Here is a 27,685-nt window from a genome sequence, read left to right on the forward strand (position 1 = left end):
GAATCCGGTCCCAGGATGCTTGTTTCTGGTCCAGGGAAGACATGGCTTGGCAGTTCGGGCTGGACTGGTCCCATGAGGCACAGGGTCAAGACTGATTTGCATATAGCTACATCTGAACTGGGGTGGCAAAGTGAGCTAAAGAATGATGATGGATTCAACCCAGAACTGTGACTGTGGTGAGTGTCTGAAAAGTTTCAGCACTCCGTCCACCATCTCCTTATGTTTGCTTTGGTCGCCCTAAGTTGTCAGGGTATACACAGATGCAGGTCGCTTTCTCACTTAGCCACTGGATTCAAGGTGGCCTGGCAGATTAAGGCTGTTAGCCTGCAACTGGTCCAAGGATGCTTGTTTCCGGTCCAGGGAAGACATGGCTTGGAAGTTCGGGCTGGACTGTTCCCATGAGGCACAGTGTCAAGACTGATTTGCATATAGCTATGCCTGAACTGAGATGGCGAAGTGAACTAAAGAGCGATGATGGATTTAACCTAGATCTGTGACTGGGGGTGAGAGTCTGAAAAGTTTCAGTGCTCCATCCATCATCTCCTTGTGTTTGCTTTGTGTGCCCTAAGTTGGCAGGGTGCGCCCAGACGTGGGTCCCTTGCTCACTTTGCCACTGGATTCAAACTAGCCTGGCTGATGACGGCTGTTAGTCCGAAACTGGTCCCAGGATGCATGTTTCTGGTCCAGGGAAGACATGGCTTGGCAGTTCGGGCTGGCCTGTTCCCATGAGGAACAGGGTCAAGACTAATTTGCATATAGCTAAGTCTGAACTGGGGTGGCGAAGTGAGCTAAAGAACGATGATGGATTCAACCCAGAACTGTGACTGAGGTGAGTGTCTGAAAGGTTTCTGCACTCCGTCCATCATCTCCTTGTGTTTGCTTTGGTCTCCCTAAGTTGGCAGGGTATACACAGACGTGGGACGCTTGCTCACTTAGCCACTGGATTCAAGGTGGCCTGGCAGATTAAGGCTGTTAGCCCGAAACTGGTCCAAGGGTGCTTGTTTCCGATCCCGGTGAAGACATGGCTTGGCAGTTCGGGCAGGACTGTTCCCATGAGGCACAGGGTCAAGACTGATTTGCATATAGCTATGTCTGAACTGGGGTGGTGAAGTGAACTAAAGAGCGATGATGGATTCAACCGAGATCTGTGACTGGGTTTGAGTGTCTGAAAAGTTTCAGTGCTCCGTCCATCATATCCTTGTGTTTGCTTTGTTTGCCCTAAGTTGGCAAGGTATGCCCAGACGTGGGTCCCTTGCTCACTTTGTCACTGGATTCAAACTAACGTGGCTGATTAAGGCTGTTAGCCCGAAACCGGTCCCAGGATGCTTGTATCTGGTCCAGGGAAGACATGGCTTGGCAGTTCGGGCTGGACTGTTCCCATGAGGCACAGGGTCAAGACTGATTTGCATACAGCTATTTCTGAACTGGGGTGGTGAAGTGAACTAAAGAGCAATGATGGATTCAACACAGATATGTGACTGGGTTTGAGTGTCTGAAACGTTGCAGTGCTCCATCCGTCATATCCTTGTGTTTGCTGTGTCTTTGTGTGTACATGACTGCATATGAGCTTGAGAGTGTTTGTGCGCAAGTGCAGAAATCTGTTGTTGAATCTCAGCAAATTCATTCATTAGTTCTAAGGCCGCTAAAATGAGTATCTCTGTGTTGTTAAATGCATGTTTACATAAGCTTGTGTGCACATGAAAGTGCGTGCATGATTGTGTGTATTTGTACACATGTGTGTGTATTTGCACATGTGTATGTTCAGAAATGTGTATTCGAATCTCAGCAGCTTCACTCATCTTTTTATTCTTTATTAAGTTGATAAAAACTAGTACCAGATGCCCAATGTGCACTTTTAGAAATGCATGGTATATATGTGTGCAAGCAGCATGAGCCTGTGAATGTCAGTGTACATGAGTGTGTGTTTGGGTCCTTGTGTACGCATGCGCGAGCTGGCTGTGTCTGTCTCAACAATTGGTTCAGGACCCAGAATTTCAGAATTCAGTACATAAGCAAAACATATTTTACAAGTCATGAATCGATAATTGAGTGTCTTCTCTAAGTAAAGAGCTATGTATGTTGGCGTCTGCATGTCCTTGTGAGTCACTGAGGCATGGAAGGGAGACTTCAAAAGAGGACATCTTGTCTGATTGCAGTGTCAGAAGCATCCACAACTGAAGCTGAGGTAGACATGTCCATGGAGACCGCAGATGCTGCCTCAGCAAAGGAAACCGGTGGTGGTGGATCAAACCCAGTGGTCCAAGTGATGGGCTCTAGGAGGTTTGCTGTCAGGAGAGCTTGCTCTCCTGCATCAGCAAAATATACTTTTATTATAATTTAGGGTTTGGCAGATGCAAAATATTCGCCAAAAATTGGCAGTTTTTTTATCCGCCCTATTTAGGTGAATTAAAATATATATTTTGGGTGTTTTCAGTCATAAAAATCCTAAAAAAAGGTAGACTGGACATCTGCCATTTTTGTGTGACTGTACCTAATTCCCAAACTTTATTATATAACTTTCTTTCACCTCCCCAAATAGATTACTTTACAGAGCCACAGTCTGCTAACCTGCCCCCAGAAAGCAATGATCCATGTCTATGTATATAGCGGTGGGCTTTGGCAGCATACGAAGACTCATATGATTTTTATGACACAAGACTTTACGGGGCATGATTACTAGGAAGTGGTGAAACGCGGCGTTAGCCATCTTGGCGTAATGCCTTGCACTGCCACTTCCAAAACACAGGGCTGCTCTGTATCTACAAGGATATGGTGCAGCCTTGCGTTTCACCCTGCGCCGGTGCTAATTTTAGCTGCAGAGTGCCAATGCAGACACCCTTGCACCATAGTGCAAAGGTGTGTGCATTGTAGGGGGAGATTGTTGATGTGCAGGAAGGTGTCCCTTTCTGCACATAAACAATTTGAAATCGCATTTTGAAACTTCTATGTGTGCTGCTTAATGCAACATACATGGAAATTGTGAAACGTAATTTTTAAAAATTGTTTATGTGCAGGAAGAGTCACCTTCCTGCGCATAAACAGTCAATAGACGTTTGCTGACACAACTGCAGAACGCAGTACACATAGAAACAGCAAAAACAAGTAAAAATGAAATATTTCTCCTCGTTGCTCTTGTTTAAGACCAGGTTTTCCCAGGTCTTAATTTTGGTGCTGCCCATTATTTACACTGCCCTTGTAAATATGGGGCAGAGTCAAAATCGATGGGTGTTGTGGTGGAACGAACACGGCCAAACATACATTTCCTGCCTCTAGCTTTAAAGAGAGCCTTATTTATAAGGCAAGTATAAGCCATTGTTAAGTGGATTAACGCTGCCTTGCATATGAGGCGAAGCCTATATCGCCACAGGAACATCCCTAAGAGTGATGTCCCTGTGGTGATAGTGGCTTGTAAATATGCCCCTAGAAGTGTGGAGAGTACAGCACTAGGGACTCCCTGCTGGTTCTGAGCAAGATATTTAGGATTCCTTTTCTGGCAAGTCGATATTTTTCAGCCTTGAAAACCACTGGACCTTTCTGAAAAGTGTCATAAACCTATACTGACCCTCAGACAGAATAATTGCTTGTCCACGATCACTGGGTCCCAAAATATCAGGCTCTGAAGTTTCACCCGAACAGCCACTAGCAGCAGTTGGCCAACCGGGACTACACTATTTTGACCAAAATGGACACTTTAAACCTATGAACTGGAGAACATCCCAGTGCTTTGATTTCCAACTAGTAGAACATGCAGGATGAAAGTCAACCTTCCATTTACCTTGCACACAGCCTTATAAAAGGCCTATTTACCTGCACAGGTGACCCTGATTTTATGCTAAAACCATGAACATCAGAGTATACAACACCCTAACAATCCGCCAACAATGTCTCAAGAACAGTGGTAAATTTTTGCAAGAGTTTAGGGCTCAAGGCTCTGGCATGCTCTTGAACCTTCCCCGAGATGACAGTCAAGTTGCCCTGGTCTTCAAGAACCGGACACTGGGCAAACTAGCCAGGCCGCCATCATACTGGGATGTTGGAGGTGACTTCCAATGAGTCTGGGCAAGAAAAGGGATCCCTGACCAGCCAGCAGATACTTCTATGGCAAGTATCAGGGAGGACTGAATCCCTTGCTCAATCTCCAGCTGCTTTACAGGGATTAGAGGTGGTGGCAGTGTGTGGACATCACAGGAAAGCTCCCATTTGTACTTGCTGCATTTAAGTTCTCCTAATTACAAACCTAGATCCCATAAATGCCATGTACAGTTTCCTTACCTGTGACCTTGCATTGGGCCTATTTAAAAGAACACATATACAAAATGCAAAATTCAGTCATTCAAGCAAAGCACACAAGCTGGAACTCCAATGGCCCAACACCCTGCGACGCAAAATTTGCATGGCTTGATAAATCTAGATTAAGGCAAGAAAGGGTAAATCACTGCCTTGCATTACTCAACCCCAGGGGGTGGAGCGTGGGTGTTCCTAAGCCTCCACCCACGGATTTTGGGGCATTCCTGGTGGTGGACCTGGGAATGGGTGAAAATGCGACACCTTTCCATGTGAGGCGTAATGAGGACTAATATCTTCATTTCTCCCCATTACTTCTTCCTATATGTGTGTTGCATTCTGCAGCACACGTAGAAAGAGGAAAGTCCCTCAGAGGATTGTTTTTGTGCAGAAAGGTGCATCTTCCTGCACAAAATCCCGCCTGCAATGGACACACCCTTGCACCATGGTGCCAGGGTGCGTACATTGGCACTAGGCTACCAAGTGGCGCCAGCGCAGGCAGAAGGGACAGGAATGCACCGTATTGCTTAAATACAGTGCATTCATGCCCTTTCATTTTGGCTATGGGCAGCGCAGCAAAGTGCCTTGCTGCGCTGCTCGATGCCAGTATGCCATAAATGTGGTAAAAACTATGGGCTACATTGCTGTAGTAAAACAGCGATGCAAAACCTTTCATAGCGCCATCCTAGTGACACATGCAAATACATATTTATTGTACGGCTCTCCATTTCGCAAGGATTTACAGATATTGTAGGTGCGAAATTGGCACATTGCTGGAGTGTGTCTGACAACAGATGCAACTCCAGCAGTATGTGACAACCTCTGCGTCACTCCTCACGCCTGCTTCAGGCAGGCGGAAGGATTTGTCGTAGGAAGTGGGGCAGTGAAATCCCATAGGTTTCACAGCAAAACTTCTACGAGCCTTTTCGGCACCAGAACGCCCACCCTGCATACATTATGCCAGATGTAGGTATAATGTAGCACAAGTGATGCATCTGTCTAGATGCGTCACTTTGTAAATAGGACACAGTGTGGCACATTTTTCACGCCACCGCAGATTCACAAAAAGTGATGCAACAGCAACGTATGGGCCTCATAAAAAAGGCCCTATGGGTTTCCTTTAGCAGCTAAGGTATTTGCGTTGTTCCCCCCCAAAAAATGCCCACTCTGCATGCACCAATATACTTATCACCCAAGGTGGGGCAAATCAAATTTGGAGGTAGCTTTTTTTGTCTGAAAGTGGCTATTAATACTGCTTTGCCTCACGCAAGAGCTTGTGCTGGTTTTCAGTAAATCATGTCCTTGTTTTGAGAATGGCAGGTCACTAACATAATTGTTGGAACTGACATTTTCATACGAGTGTGAAAGATAATGGAGAAACCAGCCTTTTCAAATCAACCTATTGAAGCATGCATTATGGGCAGCAAATACTTAATCTAAAACAATGTGCGCGACTCTTCTCTAATAACTGACTTTCTTCGCTATTCAGAAAAAAAAACACCCTGCAACTAATAAATGAAATGTATCCATTCAGAAAATAAGCAAATCACGTTTTGAAATATAGTGCCTATTTTTCTTGCCAGGTATATTTTCTAATTATTAGATGGAGTGAGGGCGCCGCCAAGTGCCTTTAGAGGGAAATTCCCTCTGAACAATTTCTGCAGAGGAATGCCTGCCTCTGCCTCTGTCAGACTGCCTTTCTTCCGACCTTTGAGAACCACTGAAAGAAAAATAAGTGTTTATGTATGAGAGCACTGCTTCACTTTTGCACCATGAAAAGTGATTCAGGACTCTCAATTTGAATTATGATACCACGCAAAGCTAACCTGTGTGGCTTTGTGTGGCCTCATAAATTATTAGTAAGATACACTGCGTCACCTTACTCTGCGCCCAGGAGGCATTCCATGGTCGTCACTGTGGGTTTTCCAAACCATCACACGGGGAATTTGAAGCTGCCCCAGATTTACAAAATCATGTAAACCTGGGGATGTGCCAAACTGCACGATTCCTGAAGTGAGGAATAATATATTTATTTCTCCCAGTTTATTCCTCTATCTATGCTGCATTTTTCCAGCTCACATAGAAGGAGGAAAACACCTCAATAGATTGTTTTTGCGCAGGAAATTGCCTCTTCCAGCACAAAAACAATCTTGCAAGCAATGGAGGCACACTTGCCTCATGGTGCAAGGGTGCCTATGTTGGGGCTGGGTGCCAAAACAGCGCCAGTGCACGGCGAAAGAACAGGAATGCACCATATTTCTTAAATATAGTGCACTCATACCCTTTCATTTCGGAGTAAGGCAGCACAACAAGGTGCCCTGCTGCACTGGCCTATGCCCCAATCCCATAAATGAGGCCTTAATGTGCCTATTTATGGGATGTTGTTGTACAGTAGCGCATCAGGGCACCTTGATGTGCTGTCCTATACCAAAGTGAAAGGGCAGGAGTGCACAGTATTTAAGCAGTATGGTGCATTTCTGTCCTTTCTCCCTGTGCTGGCACTCTTCCGGCAGCCTGCCGCTAACACAATCAGCCTTGAAACATGTTGAAAGGGTGCCTCCATTGCATGCAGGATTGCTTTTGTACAGGAAGGGACACCTACGTTCACAAAAGGCAATACTAAGAGGCATCTTCCTATTTTTGTGTGTGTTGCAGAATGCAGCACACATGGAAAGAGGAAACAATGAGGGGAAGTACATATATTTGTACTCATTATGCCTCACCCTGGGAGGCACACAGAGTTGGCGCTTCCCCAGGTTTACGTGACTTTGTAAATCAGGGGCAGCGTCAAATTCCATGGGTGATTGATGAGGCCACACAAAGCCATGCAGGGCTTTACATGGTGCAAAAGTGATGCAGGTCTCTAATAAATCAGCGCCAAATTGTCTTACTTTACCTTGATCCTCGAGTGATTGCCCAAGCATGATGTGTATATGTGACATTTGGCAGATTTTGGTCAGACATTGCCTGATGCTTCCCTTGTAAATTGTTTCATGGGAGTTCATGATGGTGGTAGTGCTTAACAAATAGGGCCATATTTATAGCCAAGTCACGCAGCGCAGCGCAGCAAATCACCTTGCTGCGCTGCACTGCATAACAGGGAAAGGGCAGGAATGCACTGTATTTAAGTCAATACACTGCATTCATGCCTTTTCCCCTGTGCTGGCACCCTAGGGCTGCCTAGGGCTAACGCAAGCACCTTTGCACCATGCTGCAAGATTGCCTGCATTGTAAGGAGGATTGTTTTTATGCAGGAAGGGGCAGTCTCCTCGGCAAGATGGGTTGCAGTTTGACGATGGCGGATTGCTTCAGGGCAATGCCTCTGTGATTCCTGGAGGTCTTGGTCCTCGTCATCGAGGGCATAGAAACTCCAGAGCTTTCTCGGGGGCAAACCTAGATTTCTGGTTGAGTAGCAATTCAACTTCGTCAGTCAACCTGTGGAGGTTTTTGACAAAAGTTGTCCAAATGTTTTGATACTTCTGGATCTTTGTCCAGACGGTCTCCTTTCAGTCTTTGATTCTACACAACACCAGTCAAGGGTCCAGAAGCTCTGAGGTGCCTTTTGGAGGTTTGGGACTATAATTCCCACAATGCACTTGGTTAAATTCTTCAAAGTCCTGGTGCAGCTGATCAGCTGGGCTTATCTTGGTGGAGTTGACACAGATGACTTTTTGAAGCTCTTTTCTACCAGTTGCTTTCAGGAAATCAATCCTTAATCCGTAAAAAAGACAAAGCCCTCTTTTGTGAAGCCCAGAGGGTACAGCAGGTGCAGTCCTTCAGGTTGCTGTCCTTTCTTGGTACAGACCAGGGGTTCAGCAGGTCAGTCCTGTGTCTCTAGATGTTTCCAGGCAGGGATATGAGGTGCTTTGCAGCATTTCTATATTCCAGCTTTTGGGCCAGCTAGAGTAGGGGCACCTCTAACCATTAGGGTTCAAATTGCTACCCTCTTCTGTGACCACTTCCTTAGAAGTGTGGCATATTTTTGCCCCAAAAACACTTGGCACAAAATATAAAAATGAAAAACATCTCTCCTTGAGGTTCAGCTCTGGCTAGCCCAATCCACAGGTGTGTCAGAATTTCCCCTACACTGCCCTTCCAGCCCCTCTCCTAATTCAATTACAGAGGCTCCCATCTGGCTATCGGTGCCGTAATTGGGGGGGATGCCTGGTTCCTGTCCTAACTGTCTTTCTCCCTTTGAAGACCACTTTAGTTATCCAGCCACCTTCCCGTCCAGGCATCTGCAGCTGCAGATCTCCTCCCAACAGATGATTCCTTTGTTTCAGGTTAGACCACTTCACTCCTAATCAGGAGCAGCTTGGCTCGGCCTGTCAAAGGCTTGCCAGTCAGAAGAGGCTGCTACAGGGCTGCTTTTGGCAACTTCAGCAAAGCAAGGGACATATTCACAATGAAGTGATAAAGCTCTGCGCCGCCACTTCAGAAACGCAGGGCTGCACAAATATTTACAAGAATACAGTGCACCCCTGCGTTTCTCTCTGCACTGGCGCTAATTGTAGCTGCCTAGCGCCAAATCAGGCACTCTTACACCATTGTGCAAGGGTGCCTGAGTTACAGGGAAAGGTTGTTTATGTGCAGGAAGATGTCCCTTCCTGCACATAAACAATCACCAAATGCATTTTGTAAATTCTATGTCTGCTGCACACATAGAAGTTGCAATGAGTAATCTTTAAAAAAAGATTTTTAATGTGCAGGAAGGGACACCTCCCTGCACATAAACAATCAATGGTGTTTTGCTGTTTCTATGTGTGCTGCACAATACAGCACACATATGAACAGCAAAAACAAGGATAAATAAAGCATTTCTCCTCGTTTTGCCAGGATAAGATCAGGTTTTTTTTGTCTTAATTTTGGCGCTGCCCCATATTTATGCCACCCTTGTAAATATAGGACAGCGTCAAAATCAATGGTTGTTGCGGTGGAACGCCCAATGCAACACCCATTGCCCTCCACTTTCACACTAAGTTAAGCGTGAAAGGGTGCTTTATTTACGAGGCAGCGTTAATCCACTTTAAGTGACTTAACGCTGCCTTGTAAAGAAGGCGAAGCCCGTATCGCCACCACAACATCACTAAAAGTGATGTTTTGGTGGTGATAGGGGCTTGTAAATATGCCCCCAAGTTCTATAAATTATTTCATGCAATAGTTATAATAAAACCAACCTTGGCAAGGTGTTGGAATTATTGGAACTATAATTTTGATACTTTCAAGTATTTATTATAGCTCCCTTCTGTCAAATATTAAGCTTTATTAAAGTTTAATAAAGCCTTCCAATATTAGCCTACGGAGCTAGTGACACTATGATAGGGAAAGTGAAATTGGCAGTTTTTCGCTCACCAGGGCATATAAAACATATTGTATAATGTCCCTGCATATTATAACAATGCCACTACCCTTTGGGCACCTAGGACAGACCTTAGGGGTGACATTTGTAATAATATGGCAATTTTAGACTTTGGAAGGACTTTTAATTACAAAGTCACATATGGACATATTGTATTTTAAAAGCAACCTGCCAGGCAGGGCTGCCTTTACAATTACATCAAGTACCAACTGAGTGCTCACTTAAGTACATTAAATTCACTGTAGACTCTAAACCTACATGCCTGACCATATCCTAGGGATTTAGAGGTAGGTTGTCAGTACCAATTGTAGTTACACTTAATTACCATATACCTTTTAAATAGTGCACTGGCTCTTGACCTGGTTAACAGAGCCCAGGTCACAATCAGAGTCAGAAAACCAGCATCTAGCAGTCCAAATGGGGGCAAAAAGAGGGGGGACTTCTGCAAAAAGCCCTGTTTTTTTAACAATTTCAGAATACAATTAGCAAAAATGTTCTTTGACAGGAGTATTTAGCCCCAAATAAGTATTCAAAATGTTGAACGTAGCACACAATGTTTATGTTAGAAAACATTGTAAATATGCTGTTCTGGTTCATGAGCCTCCACTGATGCGGTTGTTGCCATCTCTAATGTTTACACAGATGTGCTGCTGAGTTAAGTGTCCCCATTGCTAGATCTGTCCATTAGTGTGGTCCAGATAAGACGTGATTTCCTGTGAAACATGTAAACATGTAAAAATGTAATTATTAACATAAAGATAGACCTTTTTGCCAAATAATGTGAAACACAAAATCACAATTATTATTAATGAACCTTATTTGTGATGATGCAGCATGCAGTTCTGTTTCAGCTACAAAATCTTGTAGTTTAATTTGATAATCCACGTTTATCACATATGCTAGTTATTCATAATTTTTAAACAGCTGAATGTTTAAGATCTCTGCTAAGTAGTTGAATTATATTATGGACTCTACATTGGGATGAGAAAGGCCCACTTAAGGTCCTCACCTTGACAAAAACACCCACCCTCATTTTGAAGGGCTATGAAAATATGTCCTCTGCTGTAGTCCATTGAAGTTAAGGGGCAATATTTATCAAGCTTTCATGCACCGCAATGCAGCCAGCCATATTGCTGGGATGCGTGAAAGAGAAAAGGGACAGTAATGTGCCATGTTTCACATTAAAGAGCGCATTCCTGTCCTCTCCCTGTGCTGATGCACTTTTAGCAGTAGAATGCAGCACACATAGAAAGAGGAAAGATTGAGAAGAAATTAAGATATTTCTCCTTGTTGCACCTCTCCTGGGGAGGCAGAGCATTTTGACTGATTCTCAGGTCAGCCTCTTACCTCTGAATGAGCCTGCATGTTTCTCTTTCATCTGATTGGTAGAGGCAACCAGAAAAAAAATATGCAAAATATTTGTTGAATAAATTAAACGCATACGCTAATAGTGTGGGTTCCATTCCTCAGAAACAAATCCCCAAATGTTGTTCAACAGTGAATAACCTATTAGCACTCATCTAATTATTGAAAAATGTGCTTATTCAATTAGGCAAAAGGTAACAGAGTATAGATTGTATTTTTAATGGTCTTGATAAGATGGATAGGGCGACTTTAGTCTCAGCTCCTTACTATTGGGATTCTTAACTAATTACGTGCACTATTAATTGAATTACATAATGATAATTGAGTTAAATTTAACAGGAGAACTGTAATTGCTCATTAGTATAAGTGATACACAATGAGAATAGCAATGTATGTATAAAAGATATACTGAATGAAGTGCCTCATTTACAAGATTTTGATGCATGGCAGGGCAAGCCCTGCCCACTGCCAAAAGGAAATTTCAGGAAACCACCACATGTATGCTATATGGTGCATTCGTGTCCTTTCAGCCAGCACCGGTACACAATTTGGTGCCTAGCGCCAATGCAGGCACACTTGCTCCATGGTGCAAAGGTGTGTTAGCAGGTATCTCCGACAAATAAAATCTTGTCTGACCCTTGAAGATCACTTTCAATTTTGCCGGAAAGAGCAAAAACACCTGAGCCCCCTTCGCCTGAAACAGAGAGAATAGCTGGCGTAAATGCCAGCGACGGTCAACTGTCTCTGCGCAAAAGTCCGGACGGACAAAAAACTGGCAACCCTTAGCAGACCCCTTTTTATTGGGTCTGGCTAGGTCAAATATAGATTCTCGGGCGAGAAAGTTGTTGAAGCACACCAAAATAGCTCGGGGTGGGGGTTATTGGCGCTGGAAGGGGACTGTTTTTTCCTGGTAAGTGGAAATCGATGTGCTCTCTGTATCTGAAGATTCCAGTCCCATTGAGTGACCAAAATATCTCTCCAATTATTGTTTGTGGTATCGAATACAAGGCATTGGCATATGCCGACGACATAGTGGTATTAACAGACAATGTTGCTAGCTCTTTTGCGGCATAGGAGACTTTAGCAGCCAAATTTGGCTCAATTTCGGGCTATAAGCTAAATTTCGCAAAGACGCAAATTTTACAAACATCGGCTATGCCAATATCCCAGGTCCCTATTAGCGCACAGGCAACATACTTGGGCATTCAGATTTCGGCTGAAATCGAACAGATTTCCGATTTGAATTACCTTCCTGTCATTGATCTGCTTCACAATAAGCTAGAAAGGCTAGACCATCTCCATCTTTCTTCATTTGGGCGCTGCAATGTCCTTAAAATGTTTGTCCTTCCTAAATTTTTATATTTATTTAGATCTATTCCACTCTTAATTTCTAATTCTACTTTAATAAGAGCTCAAAGGATCTGCCAAAGGTTTTTATGGGCATATCGTAAGCCAAGAAGGGCCACCAAATGGACTTGCCTCCCGCAGGACCGTGGAGGGTGGTCAGTCCCGAATTTAGCATATTATTATTGGGCAGCCATGATACAGCAATTTGCTTTTCCACTATCAGGAGAGACTGCCGAGATATCGCTCCATCTGGCGCCATCAGTATATTCAATTGCACTAGGAGACGCCACAAAAGGAATACTAACACGCATCCTTGAGCCAAGTTATTTAAAAAAAAAAAGATTTAAGGTGGCGTGGGCATTATTTACGATTTGGCAAAAAGTACGGCGCCATTTTTCTATCCCTAAGCTTAATTATTATACGCCATTAAACGCCTCTGGATTACTTCCAGTAATATTTCAAGAGGGTGTAGTCTCCATCTGGGCTTCTCAGGGTTTGAGGGATATCGGAGATTTGGCTGATTCCGGCCTGATGGCCTCTTTTCTGTTTTTAAAATATAAGTTTCAATTACAGTCCAATCATTTCTTCAAATATTTACAAATTAGAAGTTTCCTTGATAAAAAATTCTTGTTGAACCCAATCTTGTTTGATAAAATTCTAATTGTGGAATTAGTAAGAAGGAAAGCAAAAATTGGGATTTTATACCAATCTCTTTTGTCTCAACTCCCAGATGACTTACTCGATCACAATAATAACTGGGCTATTAAATTTGGCGTACCTTGTATTGATTTAAAACTCCCATTGATGCTAGCTAGCACTGCTTTGGTCTCTGGTACCCTTCGTACTCAAAGCTATATGGCCATTTTCAATCTCTATTACACGCCAGCAAAATTGGTCAGATGGGGGACCGTTAGTGGGGGTAAAAGTTCATTCTGTGCAAGATGTAAACTCCCACCTGCAGATTCCATTCATATGTTTTATGACTGTCCTGAGTTGTCGCTTTTTATTAATCAAATTGAAACCTTTCTTATACAGATCACTCAGTCCTCAATTAAAATCTCTGCAGAAATGGTAATTACTGGCTACCAATGTTCTACGGCCCCTGAGAGATCAAGATATATGCAGGCTTTTTTGTTTATTGCAATGGCAATGGTTAGACTTTGTATTACCTCCCTCTGGATAAATCCTGAGCCTCCTACTTTTTGTCACTGGCAGGCCAGGATTTTGGCTTGGTTCAAATTAGAGACTGCTGTACAAAAGTTCAGAGGAAAGACACGACGTTTAATTGCTTCTAAGAACTGGGCTCCCTTTCAAGAATGGTTGGCAAATTAATAATGTACCTCAGTCTATGTGTTGTTTTCAATGTATATATTTCTGTATGATTCTGATTTCAGTTTTTAATCAATAATGTATTTCAGTTGTACAATTTTCTACGGACATATGTTTGTATGATTTTGGTTTCATTGCTAATCTCTCTCCCACAACCATGGGGAGAATGTAATCTAATAATCAAAATAAAATAAAAAATAAAAATAAAAATAAGAGGGACACATTACAATAAAAATCCAACGCCAATTTATAAAAATATCTTATATGTTTATGAACAAATAGACAGTAAAATGACAAAAAGCCAATGTAGGAAATCAGAGATATGAATTTCTAGTGCTTAGAAACAATAACGCCAAATTGCGACATCTGGTTGTGCTTGACTGGGACAAAGTCAAAGTTTGAGGCCGACCCAGATGGAGCCCTGGTTGGATACACTAAGCGGGAGGCCTTGTTCAAAATGCTACCTTCGCACTTATGAACTTTTCTGGAGGATTTACTCTTGACCTCGAGCAGGGCTCTCCAGCAGGCCTGATTCACAGCGGCTTAGTCAGATTATTCAAGCGCGAGTCCTTGGTCAGTGACTGGGAGTCTTTAGCTCCAGAGCTTTCAGCAGGATTAACCTGAAATCCAGTTGCTTCAAACGTCTCCAGACTTCTGTAACTTTGCCCTGAAGTTCCTCTTGTGGTTTAAACATGTCCAAAACACAAATCCAAGGGTTGAGAAGCTCTGAGATGGTTCATGGAAGTTTGGGACTACAATTTCCACAATGCACCTGGTCAAATCCGTAAAAGTTCACTAGATGCACTCTAGGCTGGGAACTTCTTGGTAGAGATAGTGAAGGTGAGCTCTGTTAACTTCTGCTTATTTGCTTTCAGGGAGTCCACTCCTTAATCCTTTCTGAAGCAAGGCAAGGTCCTCAGGGCTCTCGTTCCAAGTTTGCACATGCTTTGGTGTGGAGGACAGGGTACCACTATGGCAATTCTTCTCCTTGAAGTTTCAAGCAGGGATCTGAGTTACTATACAGCTCTTCCATATGTATTCAGTGTTTCTGGTTGACAAGCAGGGGAGCACCCCTGACCAATGGGATGCAGGGTGCCACCTGCAGGTATGACCACTTCTTCCAAAGTTTGACTATTTTTTTTATCCAAAAGCACCATTCTTCCAAAACCCAACATGGAAGAATTCTCTCCTGGAGGGTTAGATCTGTCTGATTCAACCCACTGTTGTAGCTAAGATTCCCTAACACTCCTCTTCCCTAACCTAATTATAGGGGATCCTGTGTAGCTGGGGTGCAGAATGTTGAGGTGAGCCGGTGCTGTAAAGGTTAACAGAGCCCACCTGCATCATCTCTACTAGGGGTTGGCGGAATTTGCGAAAGCGACTTTCGCAAATTATCGCGAAAATGTTTAAAATCTCCGCAAACACGCGGAAATATCGCGAAGATGCGGAAGTTTTTTTCCCGCCCGTTCGCGGTATTTTCTGCATGTTCGCGGCTCGCCAACTTACACATGCGGTTGCTTGCGGGCGCGGCCATCTTGTTTTCCCTCTTCTCACGGTGCATGATTGGGAGAAGAAAGACGTGATCGCGCGACGCATGACGTCACTGCGGGCGCAAACTGTCGCGAGACAGCGCAAATGGCTAAAAACAATACAACATCTCATGGAGAACGCGACCGGATCAAGAAAACTTGTCGGCGAATGCAGGGATTCAGGTAAGGCGATCGCGCGCGCGCGAGAATGTATTATTTTACAGCGCGAGCAAGAAACAAATTATCGCCAAGCTGTGGAAACCGGAAATTTTGACATTTTCGCGCTCTCCGCGGAACGCGAAAATGTCAAATTATCGCAATTTCCGCGAACGGAACAAAATTTTCGCCCAGGCCTAATCTCTACCAAGAATCCCCATCATGGAGTGCGGCCAGAGGATTTTTTATGGCCAGGTGCACTGTTGGAATCGTAGTTTCAACATCCCAAGGACTTCAGGAAAGAGTTATAGAAGTTTAGAGAAGCTTGGAGCAACTTTTGATAAAAGCTTCAAAAGGTGACTGACCAGAAATTGAGAGTCAAGCTTGAACCGCAACCCGGTCTGGATTTCAGGTTCGTTTTGCTGAAAGCTCTGAAGTTCAAGACTTCCAGGAGTTGACCGAGGGCTTGCGCTGGATCAAGCCAATGAAGTCGTTGTGAATCAGGTTAGCCGGAGAGGCCCACTCAACACCGGGAGAAAATCCTCCAGAAAAATGTCTAAGTGCGATGGTAAAATTTTATGCGAGGTGTCCCATGTAGTGTATCCAACCAGGGCTCCATAGTGGTCGGCCTCAAAATTTGACTTTGTCCGGGTCAAGCACGACCATGTGCGAACTTGGCACTATTGTTTCTTAAGCACTAGAAAATGTTTATTTTACATTCTGAAACTTCTAAACCAAATCAAACTCTTCCTCCCTCCTAATGATCTTGAGTCCTCTACACAAGCTGTAGTGCTTTATAGATTAGACTATGGGAACGCCACCCTCACAGGCGATGCCTACTCCCAACTTGCTTCCCTCAGAACCACTCTCAATGCAGCAGTCAGAATGGTCAGTGAAATCACCAAATATGACCATGTCTCACCTGCCCTAAAAGAACTTAATTGGCTCACGATTGAAGCCAGATGCAGCTTCAGAACTGCTTTTCTCATTCACTAAGCCCTCCACACTGGAAAACCTTCGTACTTTGCCTCAAAACTCAAAAAAGGAGGTCAGACGAGAAACCTAGGAAGCTCAAATACCCTACTTCTCATTCTGGCCAAAGTCCATAAATAAAAAACATGGGCACACTCTTTCTTGAGCAATGCCCCTAACATCTGAAACTCCATTCCAATACACACATGACTAACTCCTCCTTCTTGAGCTTTAAGAAACAGCTACAGTATCTCTTCCTCAACTGATCTCTCAACTAGGGGGTCATCAATCCCCCAATGTGACAGGCTTTCCAACCCTTGCCTTCTCTATACCCCGTCCTTGCTATTTATCTCCCCTTGTGCTCAACCACTGACTTGATTGGACTCAAATCAGCTGCCCTGATTCTACTAGTGTTTCTTGTGAACATGTGGCGCCATAAAACGTTCTGATACCCTCTGGTCTTGCCAGAACTAAATAAAATAAATAAATACATAATTCATATGCCCGGTGCCCTAACTTGGAATTTTGTCATTTTAGTGTCTACTTGATCATAACAATATAATCTATTTTTAAAAATTGGTGTTGTATTTTTATTGGGTATTGTGTCTTACTCATTTAATGTATTGGTGTTTTTAAATGCTTTACACACCTGTCTCCTAAGTTAGGCCTCAATGCTCATTGCCTGCTATCCATATATATGTGTATATATATATTCACTGAAAAAACCATAGGTTTCACACACGTTATAGTTAGGAATTAGCATTTAAAAAACCTTGCAAATTCACTGAAAAGCCATAGGTTTCACACATGTTATGGTTAGCTGGACATTTCACTCGTACAAAACCATTGAAATTCCCCCGTTATAGTTAGTTCAGCTAACTATAACTCGCGCGACCGCAATCCACTGCTGATGACGTCACATATTACATCACTCATGACATGGTCAGTGACATCACTCATGACATCACTGATGACATCTCAAATGACGTACGGTAAGCATACTGTACACGCACGGTACGCTATAAGTACGGTGCGCGTACGTAATATCTATGCTCCGTGTGCGCATGCGTACGCGATTTACGTACGCATCCGTACTTCGTATGCGACGCTTATACGCTTGCTTCCTAGGCGCATGCGCGCGTGCACCTTACGCGGAACCGCCGTACACGCGTGCGCGCGTGCCTCGAATGCGCATGCGCGCATGCGTGCAAGCCTCTAATGCGCATGCGCGCGTGCGCACGTCTTACGTACGCGCATGCAAACTTTTACCGTGCACGTACGGTAAGCATACGGAGCGCGCACAGTAGTTCATGTGATCCAGAAACAACACTTTTTATTGGTTTAAACTTCTTTCATTTCCAGAAACTTCCAACACCACACCCATTCCCCTCATTACTGCTTGTGATTCCCTAGGAGAAGGAGCTGAAGTGTCTTTGGGATACAATGGCAGAGCAGCAGTCCTCTTCTGGGAGTGAGCAGGACAGCATTATCAGACAGAGAAATGCAATATTTTACATTTCCAGAGGGGCAGAAAAAAGTCAATGCTCCATTAGTCACCTTTGTGGGCAGACTTTGTGGGCGTGTCTTGTCTAGAGGAAATCGAAAGAAGACGTATTCTTTTGGAATTTTCACTATGTTCAGACACATTAGGGATGTACATCCCAAGACTTTTGCTCGAGCTACTGCAGCAACGCCTTCAGCAGCTCAGCCGAGCACATCCGCAGCTGCTCAGCCGAGTTCATCCTCGGCAGCTCAGCCGAGCACTTCCTCTGCGGTGGGAGCGTCACCCTCTTCTGCTCCTCTGGACATTTACCCTCGGTTTCAGAGTGTACATATAGGGTGCAATACTTGCTACGCTCTTATTGCTTATGGGGAGTCTAGTATTCCTCTTATTGACAATAGGATTGAGCAGCACAAGTGCGGTACCTTATAATATTTCCATTCTTTCCTTCCTCTGTCCCTGTATTAACACAACGGCTCTTTTAAGAGCCACCCTACCTCACAATTTTTTTAAATTTATTTAATCACTTTTTAAAAAAAAAAAATGTTACCGTGCGCGCACCATTTTTTTTTTTTTAAATAAAATAATTATTTCACTCTTCAATGTACTTGAGGGACCACAAGGGAAAGGAGAAAAGCAGAGTGAGGAGAAGTGAAAAAAAGGGAGTATGAAAGTAAATGTGTGATAAATACAGATATTTCAAACTTACCTGACCAACAAAATAACTTAATTATCAATAAATGTTTTTTTTTTAATTGCTAGAAAAAAGTATTCATTTTCCTAAATTTTCTTTTTCAATCTGTAAAAAAAGAAAAAAGTATTAATATTTAACAATACATTTTAGAATACAGTACACATATTTTCTTATTTAAAAAAACAATGTTTTGCCCTTTTTTTGCTGTTTTCAGAATATATTGAATTTCACTGTAAATCGTGAAACCAATTGCATTCATCACTTAACAGCGGGCAAAAAATTAACAATCTGAAAGATTGTTTAAAAAAAGCCCTGAATCTCTTCTCAGTAAAACATACCTTTATAGAAATGTAACATATTTAATAAAAACATCATCTAAAAACAATAAATATTTGCAATAAATATCGTCTTTAAATCTTGTTGCTTAAGCACATACACCAAAATAATATCTGTCAAAGAAGTCCACGAGAGAAATTTTTACCTTTCCATGAGGCCAAATGGTAAGTTTTAAATTCTTTTTTGATGAAATATCCAATGGTAATCCAATAAAGTCGCAAAAATGATTTGTTCAGATGTTGCAATTTGTATCTAAAATTTTGGTTTCAGAAAAATTAAATAGGAATTTGGTAATTCTGCAGGCAAACGTTGCTTGAAAATCAATTGAGAATCATTACACAGTGTCCAGCCTTTTTCACATTTAAGATAAACTGTGTAATGACCAGAAGTTATAGAAGGTCCATCATGGAAAATTATTGCAACTGCAACAAAAGTTTTTCCAGATATTGATAATTGATGTCCTGTAAACTTCTTTATTAAAGTGTCCAATTTTGAACCATCAGCTCTACAACGTTGCATCATTAAAATTACATACTGTCCATATTTCTTTAAAAATAACGTTGAAAATATGTCTGATTTACATTTACAACATTCCATGTTGTGATTGGCATCTTTAACTAATTTACTAAAAGTCACTGATTTAGTCTCTGGTAATGTTAAATATATAAACCTTTCTGAATCAACATTAGAGCTGCATGTGTTGAAACAGTTTTCACAACTATGTTCCCATTTATAAGAGAGACCAAACATATTTTCTATTTCTACCCCTTCTTCTTCCAGTACCATAAGGATATACATCAAGAATACCTGTGCATCTTGCTGGACATTTTGAGTAAACTGTGTACATCCTGAACATACATCTAAAAGTTTTCTAACATCAGAAGCACTTTCTATTTTAGTTTTCTCAATACTCAGCTTCTCAAAAAGAAAACTCAGCAGAGAACAAAATCTTTTTACATGATTAAGTACTATCTGCTCTTGCAAACTTTCAAGATAAAATACAACATTCAGCACTACATTAGCGTAGCAGTTGACACCAGAGCTATTTTCAAAATGACAACCAACAACATCTTGAACACTGTCCTTTTTCTTTTTGCTTGCAATCACATCACTCTCCTTTTGTTTTCTCTTCTGTACATCCTCATTACAGATATTCTCAATTCTCCTTTTCCGAGAAACAACACGTTTTTCAAACACAGGATACTGACCTAAATGAGGAGCATAGGTTCTTCTTAATCTATTATACTCCTTTACACAATTTGCATCAGCACTAACTTTTGAGTCATCAAAGTCTATCATGAATAAACCAGATAATGTTTTCACTCGTGACAAAGCAACATATGCCATACCTTCTTTTAACACAGTAGAACCAATGTTTACAAAAGCACTATCTACAGTTAATCCTTGAGATTTGTGAATAGTTACAGCATATGCTAGAGAAAACGGAAACTGTTTCCTACGTACATATAAGTCTTTTACAAGCAAAAAACGGACTGAACAACGACTAATGTCTTTAACCTCTTCAAGCTGATCAAATTTTATTTTAAAAAATTCAATCCCATCTTTTTTCTGGTATTTCACAAAACCCACAACTTTACCCATAGCTCCATTCACTAAACCTTTTTGTACATCCAAATTTCTTCTTAAAAACACTAGACAGTTCATACAAACATAAAGATTTTTTTCTAATCCAGCTGTTTTCGAAAAGTTCTTCTCTAGAGAATCCAATTTATTTTTCAATTTGCCTGTTAATGTAATAGTAATTCCTTCATGCTGAATTTTGTCCACTGCTTCTATTTTCTTAATCTCTTCCTTTTACAATTTCAAAAGTTCCTCATTGAATATCGAGCATTCACGTAGTGTTGGCATTAAGCAGATTACAGTATTTTTTTTCTGCAAAGTTCTAGTATATTTTCTCTGCAACTATTTCTTCACTTGGAAATAAATTATGTAGCAACCGACTCTGTAATGCTTCTCTGCCAACTTCTGTGAGTAGTCCAATTCTGATATCTTTCAGAATACTTGCATAATCTTCATCGTTTGCTTGCCTCATATTGGTAGTGAGTTCTTTGTACTCAAAGAATGACCAAATATTCGCATTATCAATACTTCCTAATGACTTCTTCGTGTCTTCATGTGTCACAGTATTAAACACTGGTTGTCCTTTAACTGGAGTGAGCTGCAGAAGATCCCCAAAAACTATAACATGTTTTCCACCAAATAACACGTCATAGTCTCTCTTTAGAATTTGCTGCATTCTTAAATGCACAAAGGCAAGCATTAAGTTTGATACCATGCTTACCTCATCAATAATGAGAACTTGCATCTTCTTCAACACTCTTGAAACTTCGAAGCATGCTTCTCCTGTTAGCTTGTGATATTCTATTTTGTTCTCATGCTCCATTGGTAACATTAGCAAGCGATGTAAGGTAATTCCTTTTATGTTATATGCTGCTAACCCAGTTGGAGCAGTAACAACACAAGACAAAGTTGAATCTGTTTTTTGCTGTAGGTAGCTTCGGATGACTTTAATTAAGAAACTTTTTCCAGTTCCAGCTTGTCCACTCACATACATCCTGATTGGTTCAAATGATGCGCATGAGCACTCTTTCTTTTCATGTAGTAATCCATGATCAATTTTTTTGTGACTTCTTCATAAATTTGTTTTTGTTCTTCATTCAGTTGCTGTTCCAAATTTGGTAAGTCTATTAAATCTTCCTGAGCTTGATTCATAGCTGTTTCCACTTCAGTCATTGCTATTGCAGCTTCATTTTCTACGATTGGTTGTCCTAGGGGATCTTGACTGAGCGTTCCAGAACTTTGGGTGTCTTGAGAACTGTCTCTAGCTACTTCAGCTGCAATTGTAGCTTCCTGTTCAATTTCTTCATTTAACATTTGTACATAATTTGTGAAAGTACTGCATTCAATCGTATCTTTACATGCATTAAAGGAATCTTCATAGCTGTGAAAATCTCCAAGTAATTCGTCCTCTGAGCGCCATGGTTTAAACAGCTGTAAAAGTGCTAAGTAGTAAAATTCCTTTTTGTCAGGAGTGTCGCAACTCAGCTTCCTGTGATTAATCAAACTTCCTTTTGTTTGCTTCACCAAACATCCTTCCTCACCAATGACTTTATATTTTCCATTGTTGATGTCTTCTGTGGCTTTCCGTGTAAAAATGTAGTTCTGCAGCACTTCATAGAGACACATGTTTTCAAGATGACGACTTCTTTTTGGGTAATATGTGTCCAACATGTTTGATTTCAAAATATCTCTACTTTCCGGGTCATTCTCTGCCAAATATTCAATTTCTCCAACAGATTTCAGTACCCGATTTCGCATTCCTGCAAGGCCTAAACTTACCCAAATTATTCTTCTGGATTTGGAGTACAGACTTGCAGATGATAACCTATCTGAGCATTCGTAGGATCCAATTTCTCGATGTGATAACATCTTTAAACTGAAACTGTATAGCTTCTTACTGACAGTCTTCTCGTGAGAAATCTCTTCCCACTTTTCCTTCAATTCCGTTTTCTCAGATTTAGTGATGTAAGATGTGAGATACCGAGCAACAGCAATAGAATTGTCAGCAACATACTGTATATCCATGTTAGCATTCCACATGGATAAAATGACTGGGCTGTAGTCATTTATATATTTTGACTCTTCTTTTCTTCTTAGGTTGTACGTATTTTTGGGAGATTTTCTTGTAATAGTATGTCGCACAGCTGACATAAAACTGTTGACTCTTCCTTTTGAAAGAACAGGTCGTGGAAATCCAAATCGACATTTTGTGTAGAATTTTTCTTTACTCTTGTACTTTCGTCGACAGTATTTTCCACACCGAAGACTTTGGAAACGTAAAACTTGCTCTTTTAAGTTTTTTTCTTCTGTGCTTTTAGGTATAGCACATGTTGCATATTATTCAATGAAAGATAAAACTGCATCATCAGTATCTGTTCCAAATTTTGGGGCATCCTTGATCCACAACAGCATATGAATATGAGGAGCACCTCTTGCTTGGTACTCTTTTCTGTGCCCGATTGCACCCGGGCGTACAGACACGTCTCAAGTACTCCAGAACCGCATTGCTGCGGCTAAACCCGGGGGAAACTGTGGCCAAATGTACCCAGTGGGCAGCTGATTCTGGTTACTTTCAACCCCTTGGCCGCTGCCCTAATTGCTTGGCTCCTTTTCCACCTACTAACTCAGGAACCATCAAGGCCTGCACCGAGAGAGCACCTGCGACGGGCAAAGCAGGAAAGTCTATTGATAGCATTCTGATAAACGCCAGATCTCTGGTGAAGCACAGCACGGAATGTGCTAATTTGTTGATGGATCTAGACATAAAAATTGCTGTTATCACTGAAACCTGGACGGACAATGCATCCGGTCCAGATTTAGTCAAAGCCACCCCACCAGGTTTTTATTGCGAAGTCCTCAACCGACCGAATAAGAGGGGCGGAGGCTTGGCAATTATTTACCATAACACATTTTTGGGAACTTTTAAAGCACTTTCCTTGCCAGCCTGCGAAGCACTCGCATTCAATATCAGAACAACCAATCATTTCACATTTAAAGGTATTCTCATTTACAGACCCCCAGGGGCCAAACACTTGTTTCTTCCCACACTAGGAACCCTTGTGGATGATGCGCTTCTGGGGAACTCACACACCATAGTAGGGGACTTTAATTTCTATCTCGAGCAGGCTGACGAGCCGGATACGGCTCGCCTCCTAAATTTCATGGAAACAGCAGAGCTGGTACAGCAAGTAATTGGCCCCTCACATCTTGCCGGACATACTCTCGACGGGGTTTTTTCTAACACACCCGAGCTATCCTTCGCAGCTTTATTACCACTGGCCTGGTCAGACCACGCGGGAGTCTGTTTCAATCTTAAGCCAACACCCCATACAGCTAATGGGCAGCACCATATTGATCGGAAAGAAGTCAGAGCATGGAATAGGATGGATTCGGAGACTCTATCTAAGGCCCTCACCACCGTTTCCATACCCATTTCCAGTAATGTGGAAGAGGCTGCTTTGACCTACACTAAATGGCTCAAGCAGGCCTGTGCTGAACTCACTCCCCCTAGACAAGTCGTATTTAAAAGGTCGGCGCCTTCAGCCCCCTGGTACTCGAGTGATCTCAAAATGCAAAAATGTACTTGTAAGAGATTGGAGCGCAACTGGAGGAAGGATTATACTACTAAGGAAAAAGGGCTATATCTGGCAAGCTTAGCAACTTACAAATGCGTGTTAAGAGAAGCAAAACAGAAATTCTACGCGGCCCAGATTTTAGCAGCTAAAAATTCTTCGAAAGAGCTGTTTTCCACCATTACCAAGATAACCACAGTGGCATCGGCCCCCATCTCGTCTAGTACAGAGCTATGCGAGAAAATTGCCTTGTTTTTCGCTACTAAAGTTAATAATTTTTTTTCCAGCTTTAGCGACTCAATCAGGTTTGAGCAGAAGTTCGAGCAAGGGACCACTGAGGGGGCCATGCCATCGGTCACCCTGGAGGCGTTTAGTCCTCTTACCTTGCAAGACACTCTGGATCTTCTGGCCAAAGCTAACTCGGGGTCCCCTCTGGACCCATGTCCACTGAGGATTGTTAAACTCGCACGTGTGCCTATAGCTAGCCATCTAAAGCCTATTTTTAATGGCATGTTTCAAGAAGGAACTTTTCCTAAAGTTTGGAAGGAGGCCTCTATTCTTCCTCTGTTGAAGAAACCCAGCATGGATCCATCGGATCCAAACAATTTCCGACCTATTTCCCGTCTCCCCCTCCCGGCCAAACTTGTGGAAAGGGCAATGAATCTACAACTCACTGCCTTTGTGAAGAAATCCTCTGTGCTGGATGCTTCCCAGCACGGGTTTAGAGAGGGGCACAGCACCGAATCTGCTCTGATTGCGGCCACAGAGCAGATCAGGTCAACGGTGGACCAAGGTGGCAGAGCAGCCTTGATCCTTCTGGATCTTTCGGCCGCTTTCGATACGGTCCAATGCGGACTGCTGATGGACCATTTGAAGAAAGGGGGTATTCAGCAAAAAGCATGGGAACTGCTGAACTCCTTTCTCTCCGAACGGAGTCAAACAGTAGCCCAGGGAAATTTCTCGTCCCGTCCTCTTTCTCTGCCTTGTGGGGTCCCGCAAGGCTCCTCACTAAGTCCCACACTGTTTAATGTCTATGTAGCCTCTCTTGCTCCCATCATTAGAAGCCATGGTTTTAGTGTCACCTCGTATGCGGATGACACGCAGATCGTCGTGTCTCTATACCCCGGACTTGAATTGGGGATGGACCACAATTTCCAGACCTGTATGTCGGTGGTGGCCCGTTGGATGGCTAGCAATTGCCTTAGGCTAAACTCTAACAAAACCGAGGTAATGCTGTTTGGGAATAACGCTAGTTTCTGGACCCCTTTATGGTGGCCTCAGGAATTGGGGGGCCCTTCCCAGCCCGGTTAACAAAGTAAAAAATCTCGGGATGGTGTTGGACGGCAAACTCACCATGGCACTTCAGGTCAAGGCAGTTGCTTCCAAAACAGGCTTTATTTTAAGAATGTTGAGAAAGATCTTGTTTCTGCTTCCTTATGAAAGCCGACTAACAGTGGTCACAGCCCTTGTGACCTCCAGGCTCGATTACTGCAATAGTCTGTATCTGAATATACAGGAAAATTTGCTGCACAGACTGCAGCTATTGCAGAATGCGGCGGCTAGGCTGCTAACTGGCATCCCAAAATTCTCACCTATATCCAAGGCCATCCGCAACCTACACTGGTTGCCAATTCAAAGCAGATTCCAGTTTAAGTCTCTGTGCTTGGTGTTCAAGGCCTTGAATGGAGAAGGCGCTGAATACCTTACTAAACAACTCACTAGGTACGTTCCTGCCCGGCGCCTCCGTTCAGCGAAAGCCAGTCTTGTCACGGTCCCAGTAATAAAAAAAGCCCGCTGGGGAGGACGCAGTTTTTCCCACGGGGCAGCCAGGCTTTGGAACGAATTGCCACTCCACCTGAGACGCATGGAGAACCTATTGCATTTCAGGAAAGCATTAAATACCTGGCTGTTTCAGTAACTAATTCGGCTTAAGGACCATGGAGTTGTGGACAGCGCCAAGACACCTACTTGGTAATCGCGCGCTATACAAATCACCATAACATAACATAAAGGCCTTCCTGGCAAACTAACAGTGTGTGTAGTTTTCAGAATTGTCTGGGATTGGTAGGTTTCCCTTTGTGTCAGCCCACTGATCCCACAACTTTCCCACGCAGAAATATGAGAACAGTTTGATTTTTTTCTGCTATGTTTGAGGTTTGCAGGGGATTCTGGGTAGGAAAATTTTGATGGGTCCATGCAAGTCACACCTCCCTGGACTCCCCCTGGTGTCTAGTTTTCAGAAATGTCTGGGTGTGGTAGATTTCCCTAGATGTACGCCGAGCACAGGATCAAAAACGCAGGAGACTCCATTGCAATGCAAGGAATTTTCTAAATCGATAATTTTGAAGTCTCCTCAATATGTTTTGGGCCATTTCCTGTCATGGGCACTAGGCCTACCCACACAAGCCAGGGTCCCAAATTCACAGCTAGACACAATGCAAAAAAAGGGTCAGTTTGCTGTGTCAAAATGTGATGCATCCATGTTGTGTTTTGGGCCATTTCCTGTTGTGGCACTAGGCCTACCAACACAAGTGAGGCACCATTTTTATTGGGAGAGTGGGGAATGCTGGGTGGGTGGAAGTTTGTGGCTCTCCATAGATTCTAGAACTCTCAATCACAGAAATGTGAGGAATTTTTTTTTTTCTTTACAAATGTTGAGATTTGCAAGGGATCCTGGGTAACAGAACCTGGTAGGAGTGACACAAGTTACCCATCCTGGATTGCCCAGGGTGTCTAGTTTGCAAAAAAATAAATTTTTTCTAGATTTCCCTAGGTGTTTACAGAGCTAAGGTCCAAAATCCACAAATAGGCACCCTGCAGAAAATGTAATGTGTTCATGTTGCGTTTTGGAGGATTTAGTCTTGCGAAACTAGGCCTACCCACACAAGTGAGGCTCCATTTTCATCAGTAGACTTGGGTAAATGCCAGGTGGGTGGGAGTTTGTGGCTCCACAGATTCCACAACTTTCCATCACAGAAATGTGAGGAATATGTGTTTATTTTGACACAATTTGAGGTTTGCAAGGGATTCTGGGTAACAGAACCTGGTAAAAGCCACACAAGACACCCCATTCTTAATTTCCCTGTGGATCTAATTTTCAAAAATGTATAGGTTTGCTGGGATTCCCTAGGTGCCGGCAGGGCTAGGGTCCAAAATCCATAGCTAGGCACAATGCAAAAAAAGTGTCAGTTTTCACCGAATAAATGTGATGTGTTGACGTTGCGTTTTGGGCCATTTCCTAATGCAGTTACTAGGCCTACCCACAGAAGTGAGGTACCATTTTGATTAGAACACTAGGGGACATTATGGGTGGGTGGAAGTTTGTGCCTCCCCACAGATTGTTGAACTTTCCATCACAGAAATGTGAGGAAATTGTGCTTTATTTTTTACAAAGTTTGCGGTTTGCAAAGGATTCTGGGTATCAAAACCTATAGAGAGCCAAACAAGTCACCACATCCTGGAATCCACTGGGTATCTAGTTTTGAAATATGTATAGGTTTGCTAGGTTTCCATAGGTGCTGGCTGAGCTAAGAACCAAAATCCACAGCTAAGCACACTGCGAAAAAAACGGTCAGTATTTACTGGAAAAATGTGATGTGTCCACGTTTCCTGTCACAGGCGCTAGGCCTACCCACACAAGTGAGGTAGCATTTGTATTGG

This window comes from Triturus cristatus, chromosome 7 (genome assembly GCF_964204655.1).
Source record: "Triturus cristatus chromosome 7, aTriCri1.1, whole genome shotgun sequence".
Classification (NCBI taxonomy): domain Eukaryota; kingdom Metazoa; phylum Chordata; class Amphibia; order Caudata; family Salamandridae; genus Triturus; species Triturus cristatus.